This window comes from Acomys minous, assembly GCF_964271855.1.
Source record: "Acomys minous genome assembly, chromosome: 5".
Taxonomy (NCBI): Eukaryota; Metazoa; Chordata; class Mammalia; order Rodentia; family Muridae; genus Acomys; species Acomys minous.
In genome coordinates this window covers 129713334-129728299 of record NC_140494.1, presented here as the reverse complement: position 1 = coordinate 129728299, position 14966 = coordinate 129713334, and the positions used below count along the sequence as shown (strand labels likewise).

The 14966-nt window shown below is 46.0% G+C and overlaps 1 protein-coding gene across 17 annotated transcripts in view; it reads left to right on the top strand.

The window, feature by feature from the left end:
• The first annotated feature begins 307 nt into the window (after positions 1 to 307).
• RNF111 (ring finger protein 111) overlaps positions 308 to 14966 on the top strand; it is an 85933-nt gene continuing 71274 nt past the window's right edge. For 9 of the 17 annotated variants that reach the window (XM_084782708.1, XM_084782714.1, XM_084782707.1 and 6 more), the window contains exon 1: positions 12047 to 12165. The gene's annotated coding sequence lies outside the window, so the exon portion shown is untranslated. Of the gene's footprint in view, positions 414 to 5174; positions 5268 to 5501; positions 5796 to 12045; positions 12166 to 12189; positions 12387 to 12594; positions 12619 to 12671; positions 12815 to 12848; positions 12918 to 14966 lie in introns of those variants that run through there. The other 8 variants (XM_084782703.1, XM_084782702.1, XM_084782716.1 and 5 more) reach the window with 8 other exon arrangements.

Genomic DNA, 14966 nt, shown 5'->3' with positions numbered 1-14966 from the left:
TCAAGGTTCTCATAAAACTGGCATTTTCTTAGCTGTCAATAAATATTTACGAATGTTGTAGTCTTAAAAACCAAACCTGAAGTCTGCACAGAGGGGTGTCACCTACTGCTAGGCAAGTGCGGGCAGGTTCAGCCCGGAGCCTTAGAATGGGAAGTGTTCCTCACAGCTTGTCCCACCAGCTGCTCTGGTTCTCCAGAACTAGCTCAATGGGTCTCTCTGCGCCACTCCCTTCCACGCTCTCCAGCCAGGATTTAAAGGCCCAGGCACCATATTCTTCAGGTGCGGTGAAGAGACAGGCGGAGCCACCAGGCCCCTCTGGCAGGAATCTGTGTGTGCTGCTGCCATTCCCGCTGTGCCACAGGATTGCCTGGACACCTGAATTCTCCTCCGGACATTCGCGTGTCTTGTGTTAGGTTTGTACCATTTAATTCCTTTGCTAGTTGTCAGGAGATGCTGGGATGATAAACACCCGTAGACAGCCTCTTATCTTTGACTGAAAGGAAAGATTAAGTTAAAGCAAAGACTATTTGCTCTGTAAAGATCCTTTCAAATGTACATTAAAAAAAGAAATCGCAGGGGAAGCCATACCACGCCTGAGGAGTGAGCGGGTCAGGAGACAACTTTTAGGAACTAGTGCTTTCCGTCCACTGTGCGGGTTCAGGGTCTTGAATTCAAGTCGTCGCACCTGCTGAGTTATCTCACAGGCCCTCGGATGTACATTTTTGAGAAAATAATTATCTCACATTCTTCAAAATGAACTGGTTTGTTCCGTTGCTTCAGTAACTGATTCAGTAGGTGGCACCGGTTCCCAGCTCAACACTATCCTACATTAAAGATTGAAGGGCTGAGTTCTACTTCCCTCCTAATTAAAAGGAATGGGTTTCAGAGTTTGACGTCATCAGGGGGAGGGGCTAACTAACTGCCTAAACCTCAACCAAAATCTCTAAAACCTTTCACGTTCCTGAGGCATTAGCATAATGATGACTTAGGCTCTATGGGCTGGTCCTCCCACGCCTGAGTTAAGATCCTGTGTTTGCCCAGCACCTTAAAACATTACCAGCAGCTGCTGGGCGTGGTGGCACACGCCTGTAATCCCAGCACTCGGGGAGTCGGAGGCAGGCGGATGTCTGTGAGTTCAAGGCCAGCCTTGTCTACAAAGCGAGTCCAGGACTGCAAAGAAACCCTGTTTCAAAAAAAAACAACCAAACCAAAAAACCCCCCAAACAAACAAAACATTGCCAGCAGCGCTCAGTCCAGGAGCATTAAGATTCAAGCTGTGACGTAGTTCTTAGATTCCCGGTGAGGCTGCTTAGAGGACTACTCTTGGTGAGATTCTGGATTCAATTCCCAGCACCCTTGTGGGGTGGGTCACAACCACCTGTCGCTCCAGATCCTGTTCCATGAGCACTTGCACACACAAATCCTTTTTTTTTTTTTTGATTCCGCCTTTAAATATTAAAATATTTTTCCTTCTGTTTATTGAATGATCTCCACCCTCTTAGTCATTCAAAAACATTTACCCACGTCTCTTTCACGGTCGAGCGTCTCATAAAACTGGTATCATTATTATTATTATTATTATTATTATTATTATTATTATTATTATTATTATTATTATTTTATTTACTTTGATTTGAGACAGGGTTTCTCTGTGAAGCTTTGGCTTTCCTGGACTCATTTTGTAGACCAGGCTGGCCTTGAACTCACATCGATTGGCCTGGGCCTGCCTCTGCCTCCCGGGTGCTGGGATTAAAAGCATGCCAGGCTGGAAAACTGGCATTTCTTAACTGTCAACTAATATTCAGGCACTGAGTACTGCTGGTAATATGTTTTAACATTAACATATTTAGCATATCAACACAGGAGCTTTTCCTTTCTTTTCTTTTCTTTTTTTTTTTTCCGAGACAGGGTTACTCTGTGCAGCTTTGGCTGTCCTGGACTCACTTTGTAGGCCAGCCTGGTCTACAAAGTGACTCCAGGACAGCCAAGGCTACACAGAGAAACCCTGTCTCGAAAAACAACAACAACAACAACAAAATAAATAAAATAAATAAAGGCCCAGCTACCAAGCACATGGTCTTAATGCAGGCTTGGTAAGTGTTTTCTCTGTGATCAGCATGGCCAGCCTACAGAGCGTAAGTCATCACTGTCCTTTCTCCTTCGTGCTAAACTTTAGAGGAAACATACATTACAGCCTCTCCCCCCCTAGTCAGTCAAGATATATCTTATACAGTTAAAGCAACATTAAGGCAGTAACTTTGTTTTTGAAGAACTTTCCCTGGTCTATTAATAAGAAGAAAATGTATAGAGGCATCTTTACTTTCTCTTTTGAATTTACCAGAAACTTTAACCAGTATGTAAATCACATGTGAAATTATAATCTTCTCAGGGTTCGTACAAACCTGACTACTAAACATAAAATGTGAGAACTCTGAGGGTCTTTGCTGTGCATGGAGCCTTAGTTTTCAGTAGTCAGAAACTCGGCTGCTAGAGGTGAGCACTTCAGAAGTTATGGATTTCAAAAACAGCATTGCAGATCTTAGAAAACCGAAGGTCAAAGTTCAGAGTGGAGCCTGTGCTGCTCCCACCCCCCCCCTACCCCCCCCCCATGCAGGAAAGGCCACAGTACACACCTTTAATCCCAGCACTCGGGAGGCCAAGGCTGCACAGAGAAACCTTGTCTCAGAACCACCCCCCCCCCCCAAAAAAAAATTCTTTCCTGGAACCAGCTGGCCTCACTAGTGCCCAGAATTGAATGTCTGAGCATGCATGAACTTTCAAGTGCTTATCTTCAAAGTTCTGGGCAAGCCTTTTATCTGAAGGATGGGTGGTGTGGGTGGGTGGTTTTGAGACAGGGTCCCACACACATACTGTGCAGTCCAGGCTGGCCTTGGTCAGGACCTTCCTGCCCCTGTATCCTGACTGATGGAGGCACAAGTGTGTGCCATCATGTGTGACTAAAATTCCAGGCACTTTGTATTACTTTGTCGGGACGTTAGCTTTTCAGATACCAAGTGTTTGTTACTAATGATTCCTAATATCTTGAAGGTCATATTCAATGCAATTAGAGAAAATTAAAGGATAGTAAATATACTTAAAAAATCTCTTTTGAGCTGGGTGTGGTGGTGCAGGCCTTTAGCCCCAGGACTTGGGAGGCAGAGGCAGAAGCAGGTGGATCTCTGTGAGTTTCCAGGATAGCCAGAGGTACATAAGAGAGACACCTTGTCTCAACAAAACAAAACAAAAAAAATCTTTTTTGAGGTTATCCTTGCATCAAGTAGCTCTCAATAAAGGTTACTGACTGCCTATGTCTTTTTTTTTTTTTTTTTTGAGACAGGGTTTCTCTGTGTAGCCTTGGCTGTCCTGGACTCCCTTTGTAGACCAGGCTGGCTTCCAACTCACAGCGATCCGCCTGCCTCTGCCTCACGAGTGCTGGGATTAAAGGTGTGCGCCACCACGCCCGGCTTCCTATGTCTTTGTATATACAATAACAGTCATTGTAGTTGTACCATGAGCTACATGGTCTCTGCAATCAAGTTACCTAAAAATCTCACTTCTAGATAAACAATGTCAGGAAAGTGTTTGCCACATAAATATGAGGCCCTGAGTTCAGTCCCCCAGCACCTGTATAAAAAGCCAGGTGTTGGCACTGCCTATAGTCCTAGAGACGAAGAGATCCTGGGGCTCACTGGTGGGCCAGACGTGCCTAATTGGTCAACTAAAGAGTCAATAAGAGACCCAACCTGGGTGTGGTGGCGCACGCCTTTAATCCCAGCACTCTGCAGGCAGAGGCAGGCGGATAGCTGTGAGTTCGAGGCCAGCCTGGTCAACAAATCGAGTCCAGGACAGCCAAGGCTAACACAGAGAAACCCTGTCTCCAATAACAAAAACAAAAACAAACAAACAAAAAATAAGAGACCCGATTTATAAAAATAAGATGGATGGCTCCACCAAGATGTAGCTTTGGCCTCCATGAGCACCTATACACACATGCACACATATCCACACACGTGTGTACACGGAGGAGCTGGCTCCACTAGCTAAGCTTGCAGTTATGGGGTCTACCATGTTCCTTTCAGCCTCAATTCCCAGTGCACCCATAAGGAGTAAATACTGTAAATCATTGAGTGTTCTCTTTTTCTCTTTTCTTTTTTCCAGAGACAGGGTTTCTTTTCTTTTCTTTCTTTCTTTCTTTCTTTTTTTTTTTTTTTTTTTTTTGGTTATTCCAGACAGGGTTTCTCTGTGTAGCCTTGGCTGTCCTGGAGTCATTTTGTAGTCCAGGCTGACCTCGAACTCACATCGGTCTGCCTGCCCTCTGCCTCCGCCACCCGAGTGCTGGGATTAAAGGTGCGCCCAGCATGCCCGACTCTCCACGTTTTTTATTATTAATTTTCAAAAATATTTATTTATTTATTGTATATGGCTGCTTTATCTGCAGAAGAGGGCATCAGATCACATTATAGATGGTTTTGAGCCACCATGTGGTTGCTGGGAATTGAACTCAGGACCTTTGGAAGAGCAGGCAGTGCTCTTAACCACTGAGCCATCTCTCCAGCTCTACTAATAATTTTTAATTATGGTTTTTACATTTATTCCAGGGAGGTGCTCACATGTGGAGGTCAGAGAACAACCCTCAGGGGTCAGCTATCCCATCCTTGTGGGCTTCAGGGATAAACTTTCCATTGTCAGACCCAGTGGCAAATCCCCTACCCACACACATACTGAGCCATCTCAACTGCCCCAGTTTTTTTTTTTTTTTTCGAGACAGGGTTTCTCTGTGTAGCCTTGGCTGTCCTAGACTCGCTTTGTAGACCAGGCTGGCCTTGAACTCACAGTGATCTGTCTGCCCCAGTATTTCCATGATCAGACCAAGCTCCTAAAATTCTTCCCTTAAATAAACACAGAGTTAGACACTGCTGGCCCTTGAACTCAGGCTAACGTGTTAAACTTTATTTTGCTACAGTTTCTTTTTCTTTTTTCTTTTCTGTTCTTTTATTTTTTGTTTGTTTTTTGTTTTTTTTGCTTTTTCGAGACAGGGTTTCTCTTTGTAGCCTTGGCTGTCCTGGACCCGCTTTGTAGACCAGGCTGGCCTTGAACTCACAGCGATCCACCTGCCTCTGCCTCCCGAGTGCTGAGATTATAGGCGTGCGCCACCACGCCCGGCTTTTTTGCTGCAGTTTCAAGAAGTCAGATCTGGGGTGGAATGCAGACGGTTGACCCTCGTCTTCCCTACAAGTAACTTCCGTTAACTGCTTCAATAATTACAGGTTTGTATTATCTTGGCCATCCAATTGACTCTAGACTCCAAAGCTCACTTCTCAGAACAGGGCTGTTTTTCTGACAAAGGGAGAAAAACATTTTCTTTGATCTTAGTATTTTGGAAGATAGAGGGGAGTATATACATGTGGATGGAAGAGACTGCAAAAAAGGAGGCGAGATTCCTGCCGGCATTGAGAGAGATAAGGGTGTGCCTCCGGCCATTGAGAGAGATAAGGGTATGCCTCGGGGGAGAGCTTGGAAGAAGGCAGAAGCAGATGAGACGCAGCAGGGGGAGTGTGGAGGAGAAGCTGGAGTCCTCTTGGTTCGTCTAAGGGAAGGAGACAGTTGAACAAGTGAGGCAAAAACCCCACAAGTCTTCCTATGGAGGCAGGTGGTTAATGATCCAGTGAATTAGCCTTGGGTCGGGGAAGGGCACCTTCTCCTCCAACTGGCAGCAGCAGCAGCAGCAGCAACAACAGCAACAGAACTTGACTGTACAAACCGAAGGCTGTCAGTTTTAGAGAGCAAAACCCAAGGTTGGTACTGAAAGACCGCACCATACATTTTGTTTGCTTGCTTCATTTTGAAAATTCTATTTCAAGTTTAAAAAGACTACTGAAATGCACACATGGGGTCGGGGCAGAGTGGTGAGAGCTGGCATGACAAGGCACTGGGAGAACCTGGGTTTTGAGTGCTTTGTTAAACTACGGCTTTAGGACCGGAAGGTGATGAATTAAAGGGTCTTGAGCAGTTTGTTGCCTCCAGGCTTACTTTGGGCTGACAGCTCTTTAGGGTAGAGCTGATGGTGGGAAGGGAGTACAGGGAATCCCCCCAGGAAACTAGAAGAAGCCTATTGCATTAGTTCAGATGCCAGCGCTCTCCTACCTTGTGTCTCCCCTAATGCTGCAGACACAGCACCTCGCCTTTCAGTCTAGTATTTCCTAACCCAGGTGTCCTGTTTTGGTTTGTCATCATCATCCCTGCTGCTGTGACAGAGGCTATTCTAATGTTTTGGCTTAACAAAAAAAAAAAAGATATTTATTTATTTATTATGTATACAGCGTTCTGCCTGTATGTACACCTACATGCCAGAAGAGGGCATCAGATCTCACCATAGATGGTTATGAGCCACCATGTGGTTCCTGGGAATTGAACTCAGGACCTCTGGAGGAATAGTCAGTGCTCTTAACCCCTGAGCCATCTCGTCAGCCCCCCAATGGTTTTTTTTTTGTTTTTGTTTTGCTTTTGTTTTTTTTCTGTTTTCCAAGACAGAGTTTTTCTGTGTGGCACTGACTATCCTGGAACTTACTCGAACTCAAAGGTCCACCTCCCCTTCCCTCCTGAGTGCTGTGCGCCACCGCTGCCCAACTATTCCAATGTTTTTAACTTCTGTGTTCTAATCACTCTCCACTCAGCCACTTCCAACTTTCTGTCTTGGCAAATGGCACTCTTGTCTTTCAGTAGAGAAATGAAGGCCTTTCATCGGGCAGGCTTGAGTCCCCGTAAGCAAACAAACTGTATTTCATTTATCCAATCACTTCTTTTCAGCTGTTTCAGTAGGATGACTAATATCATACATCTGAGCGCCCATTGTCCTCCGAGGATAGTGGATCCATCCTCATCTACCTCTTTATTTTTCTCTTTCCCCTTCAACAGAGCAAACGGATTTAAATCCTCACTTTTTTGACTATGTACCCTGCTATATTTGCCTCCTTTTTTTTTTCATGTTGTAGAGGGTTATTGTTGTTGAATGAGCATGGGGGGAGAAGGAAAAGGGGGAAGGGTATGAGCGAGAGGCAGAGAGAGAGAGACAGACACAGAGACAGACAGAGACAGACAGAGAGACAGAGAGACAGAAAGGAGGAGAGGAGAGGAAGCAGAGAGGTAAGAGAGAGCCTACATGGAGGGTCGGTCCTTTTATACAGCCCCCATGGCAGGTAAGCAATGACATCACAGGTAGGTAGACTAAAATTTGTCTCTTTCATTCACTACCAATTTAACAAAATAGTGTCAGTTCTAGTGTAACTGGTGTTCAATACTTTCCACACTGGGACTTTTCAACTAAGATATTGACATTTTAGCCTAGATGACTCTTTTTTGTTTGTTTGTTTGTTTGTTTTGTTTGTTTGTTTTTTTAGAGAAAGGGTTTCTCTGTGTAGCCTTGCTGTCCTGGACTTGCACTGTGTACCAGGCTGGCCTAGGACTCACGGAGATCCTCTTGCCTTTCCCTCCCTGAAAATAATGTCTTCTTCAGGCAGTGCTGAGGACTGAAGCCAGGGCCTTGCATATGCCGGGCCAGGTGGTGGTGGTGCATGCTTTTAGTCCCAGCACTTGGGAGGCAGAGGCAGGCAGATCGCTGTGAGTCCAAGGCCAGCCTGGTCTTCAAAGTGAGTCCAGGACAGCCAAGGCTAACACAGAGAAACTCTGTCTTAAAACAAACAAACAAAAAGATCATGTGTGAAACTGGTTGTGTTTCATGAATCTTTGATCACACATTCCATTGTTGAAACTCCTTTGACTTTTACTACCTGTGAGTCTCTCTCTCTCTCTCTCTCTTTCTCTCTCTCTCTCTCTCTCTCTCACACACACACGCTCATACATTCATTCTTCCTGGAATTTCTTTTTGTTCTTCAGCCCTTTAGGTAGCAAATATTCCAGGTATCTGTTTCCTTTAACTTCTACACTGGTTGGCCTCACCGAAATCACCTGTCAGATATGTAAGCTAATGACTCCAAAAGCCCATCCTCAGGCCAGTGGTCTCCTGAATTTCAGACCTATATGCCCAACAACCAACTGGAGTCAACCCTATGGGTGAGTGTTGGACACTTCGAAACTCTACTTGCACGCAATAGACAAGTTCTTCTGCTAACCTAATGCCCCTCTCCCACGAAGCTGAGGTTTGTAAACCTGACTTTCTTTCTTTCTTTTTTTTTTTGGTTTTTCAAGACAGGGTTTCTCTGTGTAGCCTTGGCAATCCTGGACTCACTTTGTAGACCAGGCTGGCCTTGAACTCACAGCGATCCACCTGCCTCTGCCTCCTGAGTGCTGGGATTAAAGGCGTGCGCCACCATGCCCGGATAAACCTGACTTTCTTGAATGGCATGAGAACTCAAACATTTACCTACCACCTTTACGGTAGAGTTAAAAAAAAAAAAAGAATCAGAGACTTTTTTTTTTTAAAGATTTCTTTATTTATTATGTATACAATATCCTGCCTGCAAGCCAGAGAGGGCACCAGATCTCTTTATAGATGGTTGTGAGCCACCATGTGGTTGCTGGGAATTGAACTCATTACCTTTGGAAGAGCAGTCAGTGTTCTTAACCTCTGAGCCATCTCTCCAGCCCCCCCAGAGACTCTTCTTTATTGCAAACACCACTGGCCACCACTGGTCATCTCATTCTCCTTCCTATTGTCACATCCTTACTCAGTTGCCATCCTGGCTTGTCTCTCACCAGCACTCTTGCACTTTTCCTAGCCCACCCTCTGCTCCGCATCTGGCATCTCTAGTACTCAAGTCTGATGACCAGTGCTCAGATTATGTTTTTCCTTTTGAGACAAAATCTTGATATTAAGATTACTTTTCCTTAAAGGCTTTCCATAATTTTAAGTAAAAAAAAAAAGATATTTTAAACTTATCCTAGTTAAAGAATAAAGTTCAAAAGTCCCCAATCAACTTCTCTCTGCTCCTCTTCCCGCATCTATTGATTACTCCCAGAAAGACAGTCAGGAGGGGCCAGGAGGAAATTTGCTTGGTGCTGTTTCAGGCACAGCATTCTCAGCGCATGTGGCTCTCTCTGCCCAGCTGTCTCTATTTGCTTCATTTAGCTGTATTTTCCTCATGTTGCAAAATTTGCTTTAGACCTTGCTTCCTCCAGGCTTCTCTCTCATGAGCCCTCCTCTTGTTTTCACTGCACTATCACACCCTCTAAGCACTTCCGCATTGAGTGTAAGTGACTTCCTTCCTGGATCCTGTGAAAACACTGCAAGTAGGGCAGTGACAATGTATTTAGTACTTGCAGTGGCTAGAAAACAGCAAATGCATGATCGATGCTCAGTAAACAAACATCGAAGAGAGTCGAAGCCTTGCCGGGTGAGAAATAGACACATGGTGAGAGTGGGTTAGAAATGTCTGAGGAAGAAATGGAAGAATGTATCACTCAATTAGAGGTAGGAAGTGAGGGAGAAAGATACGAGGCCAATGCCTTGGCGTTCCATTTGGTGTTATTGACAGAGCTAGGAGAGGACGAGATAGTTGAAGAGCATATACAATAAACGTGTATAGTCACTCATTTTGGACATGATGTGTATGAGATGCCTGTGTCCAATAAAAATATGTTTGTAAGAGAAAATATACCTTTCAAGTTCCTGGGAATGATAGTAAAGTTTTGTGGATTTTTTTTTTTTTTGGAGTGAATAAAGCTTAATGGTATTTTCTTTCAAGAAAATCTTTTCCTGTTGGTGTTTTTGTTTTTTTGAGGCAGGGTTTCTCTGTGTGATAGCCTTGGATGTCCTGGACTTGCCTTGTAGACCAGGGTGGCCTTGAACTCACAGTGATCCTCCTACCTCTGCCTCCCGAGTGCTGGGATTAAAGGCATGTGCCACCAATGCCTGGCTGATAGTCTTTTGTTTTTGTTTTTGTTTTTTTAACCCAGAGTCTCTCAACCCTGATTACTCTTTAGGCCAAGGCTTAGGACGTGGTTCAGTGGTGGCATGTATGAGGTGCTCAGTTTGATTCCAGTCACTACAAGAAGAAAACAAGCAAACAAATGAAGAAACAGTTTTGGTATGGAGAATTTTGTTGTGGAGGGCTCTCCTGTGCAAAAAGGGCCTGTTAGCTGTATCCCTTGTTTTTGCTTGATAGATGTCCATCCACTTTTTATTATGACAACACAAAACATCTCCAGATGGTATCAGTGACTTGGAAGGAACATCCATCTGTGCCTTGGCATGTATGGTGTGCAGCTAGAACTCCCAGACTATTTAATACCATGTTGGACTTCATTTCAGAATCAATTCACCAGAATATTGAGCTATTCTGATCTTTATGTCAATATTGCATATGATTTTGGGAATCATTTGTTGGGAAAGACACTTCAGACCATCTTGATTATCTATTAATTTAGCCCAACAAAATAAAAATATTACGTTAACATAAAATCAATGGTAAAAGGTATTGATTGGGCTTCTCAACGTTTTTGTATTCTAGTTCTGAAAATTGATGTAGCTAATGCAAACTTGAGAGTGCTTTATTTCAGGTGTTCAAGAGCCATATGTATCTCTCTTTTTTAATTAATTAATTAATTTTGTATACAGTGCTTTGCAGGCATGCAGACCAGAAGAGGGCATCAGATCTCATTATAGATGGTTGTGAGTCACTATGTGGTTGCTGGGAACTGAACCCAGGACCTCTGGAAGAGCAGTCAGTGCTCTTAACCTCTGAGCCATCTCTCCAGCCCCATATGTGTCTCTTATTCTTTTTCTTTCTTTATTTTTTTCTTTTCTTTCTTTCTTTCTTTTTTTTTTTTTTTTTTTTTTGGTTTTTCGAGACAGGGTTTCTCTGTGTAGCCTTGGCTGTCCTGGACCCGCTTTGTAGGCCAGGTGGGCCTCGAACTCACGGCGATCCGCCCGCCTCTGCCTCCCGAGTGCTGGGATTATAGGCGTGCGCCACCATGCCTGCCTGTGTCTCTTATTCTTGTTAAAGAACACAGGTCAAAAGTTTTAGGGGTAGGGGAAGGAGAGGCATAGAAATAAGAAGCTTTGAGACACACGAGTGACAAGCCCTGAGTGTCGAGAGTTCAGGTGCAATTCTACTTTTAGAGAGGCAGTTAGGGGGCCTGAGGAAATCCAGATCCAAAACTCTTCCATTTCCCCTTCTTTTTTTTTTTTTTTTTTTGTCTTGGTTTTTTTGTTTTTCGAGACAGGGTCTCTCTGTGTAGCCTTGACCTTCCTGGACTCACTTTGTAGACCAGGCTGGTCTCGAACTCACAGCGATCCGCCCGCCTCTGCCTCCCAAGTGCTGAAATTAAAGGCGTGCGCCACCACGCCCGGCTCCCCTTCTTATATAACTTTAAAAACACTTTCTTCACTGAATATGGAGAATATGAGTGAATAAAAGCATTGAAGAGCTGGTGTGTAAGGAGGGAACTAATGTTTATTGAACACTGCATTGGCAACATCTGGAACTTTATATAAATCGTCATACTTGACCTCAAAAGATCGTTTTGAACCATATAAGGTTACCGTGGTTTATAAAGGAGGAAACTGAGATTTATAAAGGTGTTAATAAGTCGGCTTGGGTGGCCTCACCCAGCTCTGTGACCGGAAGTCTGTCTGATTGCCTGCCTAGCCCATGTGCGGTTCTCACTTCCTTCTACGGCACACAATGAAACATTGTTGTCTTTTGGTTTTGTGAAGTTAAAGCTCCCAGGTTATCTAATTCCACACTTGAACTCACTCTGGAAAAAGCTCGCTTGAATGGCGACATGTGATCTCTGGTTTGGATATCGTCTGCTGGGAAAAAACTAACCCATGTTTTTGCTTTCAGAGCACCGCAAGTGCAGTCAGTAAGCTGTAGCTGTTTTAGTTAGAGAAAAAGTAACTAGGATGCAGGCGGCGTTGTGTCGGAGTATTGTTGAGCCCGAAACCGCGGAAGAAAGTGAACCCAGCGAGCTTATTTTTAACACAGCTCAACCCGGCCAACAGTCCGGGAAAGCCAGTGCAAAGGGGGAAGGACTCGGACGCAGTGGGGCGGGGCCGCAGGGGCCGCGCACGCGCAGACGGACCGGCGCGCTCGCTTTCCGAACTGTCGTAAAAGGCCCCCGGTGTCGCGCTCGCGCAGTCGGGGAGGGCCGGGCCAGGCTGCAGCGGCGGCGATGGTGGCTGGGCGCCGGGGTTGCGCGGCGTAGGTACGCCGGCCGTTCGGGGTCGCGAGCGCGCGTGGGCCGCGATCGGGCGCTCCGAGCCGGGTCGGGCGGAGTCGGGCGCAGCCTCCCGCTCGGCCGCGGCGCTGACAGGCGCCCTTGTGAGGAGAGCCGCCCGGCCCTCGCCAGCCGCGCCCGGCCGAGCGGCGCTCGCCAGCCCGCGCCAGCGAGCCCGGGACCTGGCCGCACGGGGGCTGCGGACTCGGGTGAAGGCGCCGGCGGAAGGAGGGTGCGGGGGAGGGGAGGGAGGGGAGCGGCGCGGCGGCGCTTGCGCGCGGCGGGGGAGGGGCCGAGCCGTAGGGAGAAAGAGGAAGGGCCGCGGCGGGCGGCCGGGGTCGGCGGCAGGGGGATGACCGCGGGTCCCGGGCGGCGCGGGGTGGCTCATTGTGTCCCGGCGAGAGTCCGCCCGCGGACACACCCACAGCCTCCGGCGAGCGGGTGGGTGAGGGGATCGTCGCTCCCTGCCGCCGCCGCTCGCCCGCAGGACGGGGGCTGAGGGCCGGGGCGGTGGGGGTGACAATGGAGTGAGGACGGTAACCCGGGCCGGCAGCCGGGAGCCGCCCGGTGCGGACGGGCACGCGCAGTCCGCGGGAGCAGAAGACCCGACGCGCCTGATAGTGTGTGGAGTTGGCTGGTTAGTCATTAAAAAAAGATGTTTTCTTTATCCTGCCTAGATAATTGATCGGAGTCAGCAGTGGTGCGGTGGAAACACTGGGTTTTGTTCTGGAGAAACAGAGGTTTGTCACCACACTTCCTAGATTATAGGGCTTTGTAGATAATGTCTTAGAGCGATGTGAGTTTTTAGCGTGCAAATATGTATATATATCAGGAAATTAAGACGACTTCATTCAATTGCTCATATTTTTAGTGTGGGGATGACTCCACCGTATTGTTGAGAGCTTTCCTGTTCCTTGATGTACGTGCAGAGAGAGTTTAGAACTCCTGAGTAGCAGTGAGCCAGCTGATAGACACTTGACTGGGAGAGTTTCTGATGGCTCTTGAACCTGACTTGATCCAAACTTCATCCCGTTTGGCATTTTATCCTTAATTTTCCTGTTTTGGGGCATCTCTTTAACCAAAAGGAGCAGAATGTGAAAAAGATGGAACTGAAGGTTCCGTATGTGCAAAGTCTGTCATGTGATTTTTGAGTTAATATAGGTGTTCTTTCTTTATTTATGGTTTTACCTAATTTGTTAGGACAGCGATCTATGCAAAACCAAAAATCATACTTATGTGCGTATGTCACTGTGTGGGTGTGTGCATGTGAGCGTGGGTGCCTGTGGCGGCCGGAAGAGGGTCTTATTCTCTGGAGCTGGAGGTAAGGGAGGTTTTGCACTGCTCCTCTGTGTAGGTGCTGGGACCCGAAGTTGGGTTCTTTTTGAGAATAGTAAGCAATCTTGACTCCAGATGGTTTCTCCAGCTCTGGATCTGTATTTTGATAGATTTTTGTTACTATGTATTTTGCTTTTTCCTTCCAGTAAAAACCTTTATGTAGTAACATATTTTGTTACATTGTGTTATAGGTTATAAGGAAGCTTTTCTACTCTGAAAAGAAACAAATTATTTAGCTTTAAATATTACTTTTGTAGGAGGAGCGCTGGGTGTGATGGCTCAAGCCTTTAATCCCTACATTTTGGAGGTAGGAGCTACCCTGGCCTACATAGTGAGTTCTAGGACAGCCCAAGCCACGTAGAGAGACCCTGTCTTAAATACTTACCCTCAAAATATATTACCTTTGATACTCTTAGGGTTTAACCATGGACAAGTTATTTCATTGTATCCTTGTTTATTTGTGAGTTGGTTTGAATGATACTAGGGAAAATAAGCAAGAATATTTTTTTTTATTTTTTATTTTATTTTTTTGGTCTCTCTGTGTTAGCTTAGCTGTCCTGGACTTGCTTTGTAGATCAGGCTGGCATGGAACTCAACAGCAATCCCCCTGCCTCTGTCTCCTGAGTGCTGAGATTAAAGGCGCCACGATGCCCGGCAGAATAGTTTAAGACAGGTGTGGTGGCGCATGCCTTTAATCCCAATCCCAGCACTCGGGAGGTAGAGGCAGGTGGATCTCTGAGTTCCGAGGCCAGCCTGGTCTACAAAGCGAGTCCAGGACAACCAAGGCTACACAGAGAAACCCTGTCTTGAAAAACAAACAAACAAACAAAAAGACAGGTGTGGTGGCACAAATCGAGACAAGGCTATACAGAGAAACCCTGCATAGGGGGGAAAAAAAGAATAGGTTTTTCTTTTTCTTTATTTTTTATTTTTAGGCAAGGTTTCTCTGTGTAGCCTTGGCTGTCCTAGACTCCCTTTGTAGACCAGGCTGGCCTCAAACTCACAGCAATCCGCCTGCCTCTGCCTCCCAAGTGCTGGAATTAAAGGCGTGTGCTATCACGCCCGGCAAGAATAGTTTTCTCTTAGTAGTTGGGTGTCATGTGTGTGTGGTTTCCTCATTGGTCTCTGTCTGCTGGTCACTTGTATCCCAGATGTTTTACTAGTGTTAGTGGGCCTCCTGCTCCTCCACTTGGGGTCTTCCTGCCTCAGCTGCCTCAGGAGCTGGCACTGCAGGTTTCTGTCTTTGTACTTGGGTCTGTCTAGAATTTGTGTTTGAAGAAAGCTATAATAAAAACTAACTAGGTTTAGTGAAGAATGTGTGCTGGCTGAAGTTGTGTTCGGCAAGTTTGGCTCTGGTGCTTCATATTTGTGAGGAAGTGAGACGTGGTTCTACAGATGTTCCAAGAGGACAGCGTTCTTTGACAGAGCCCAGAAGGGGAGCAGTGGGTCGTCAG